This window comes from Haliaeetus leucocephalus, unplaced genomic scaffold (assembly GCF_000737465.1).
Source record: "Haliaeetus leucocephalus isolate CR32 unplaced genomic scaffold, Haliaeetus_leucocephalus-4.0 Scaffold195, whole genome shotgun sequence".
Classification (NCBI taxonomy): domain Eukaryota; kingdom Metazoa; phylum Chordata; class Aves; order Accipitriformes; family Accipitridae; genus Haliaeetus; species Haliaeetus leucocephalus.
In genome coordinates this window covers 5,403,646-5,404,620 of record NW_010972631.1, presented here as the reverse complement: position 1 = coordinate 5,404,620, position 975 = coordinate 5,403,646, and the positions used below count along the sequence as shown (strand labels likewise).

Here is a 975-nt window from a genome sequence, read left to right as displayed (position 1 = left end):
CGCCCGCGCTGGCCCCGCCCCGCGCTGCTCCCGCCCTGCCCGCACCACGTCCGTGACGTCCCTCTATTTGCAGCCCCGGCGAGGCCGGCGCTCTCCCTTCAGGGCGCTTGTTGTTATTTATCCCGCGCCGCGCCGGAGGGACCGGCGGGGGGCCCGTTCCCCCCCTCCCCACCCGGCGTTTCCCCTCACGGCCGAGAGCGCCGAGGGTGGTATTTTTCTTTAAAAAAAAAAAAAATCTCCAAAGTTTTTTTGTGGTGTGGGTTTTTTTTAAGTTGTATCTTTTTTTTTCTTTTTGCGGGAAATTCAATTTTTTTGCTGGGCTGCTCAGGGAGAGTGAAGGGGGGAACTTAAAAAAAAAAATCAACTTTGCCCGCCGCACCGCGGCCGGCCGCTCCTCTCACCAGGTTCTCGTAGCTCCGGGGATGCTCCTTGCCGGTCCAGTCCGTCCGCTTGGGCAGCAGCTAGCGGTGGAGGGAAGAGAGGACAGACACCCCCGTGAGGGGCCGCCCTCCCTCCCCCCGGGGAGCCCCCCAGCAGTGCCCGGGATGGGGCGGGGGAAGCGGGAGAGAGCGAGGGAAGGGGGAGGGAGGCCGCAGGCGGGGCGAGCGCCGGGTGCGCGGCGCCGCTTACCTCTTTCTCCGCCACTTCTCGGATCAGGACCTGCAGCAACAACAAAAGGAGGGGGGGGGGGAAAAGAAACGGGGGCCGGCTTTTTTTTTTTTTTTTAAATAAGAAATAGGACGAGGCTGGGAGGGCTCCGCCCGCCCCCCTCCCCGCCAGGCCCGGCGGCGCCATCCATCCATCCATCCCTCCCTCTCTCCCTCCCCTACCTGAGCCGCTTGCTGGCAGGGTCCGTCCTCCAGAAAGCGAGCGATGAGGAAGTAGAGCTCTGAGGGGAGAGGAGAGGCGGTGAGGGCTGCAGCTCCCCCTTCCCCGCGGGGCTTTTCTTTCTTTCTTCCTCCCCCCCCCCTCCCC

General features: G+C 63.6%; 1 protein-coding gene across 2 annotated transcripts in view; it reads right to left on the bottom strand.

Annotated features, from left to right (window-relative positions):
• Positions 1-975, bottom strand: part of PHIP (pleckstrin homology domain interacting protein) — a 113,685-nt gene that overhangs the window by 112,094 nt on the left and 616 nt on the right. For both annotated transcript variants that reach the window (XM_010565760.1, XM_010565759.1), the window contains exons 2-4: positions 831-889; positions 631-660; positions 402-461 (exon numbers count right to left, since the gene is read on the bottom strand). The gene's annotated coding sequence lies outside the window, so the exon portion shown is untranslated. The remainder of the gene's footprint in view (positions 1-401; positions 462-630; positions 661-830; positions 890-975) is intronic.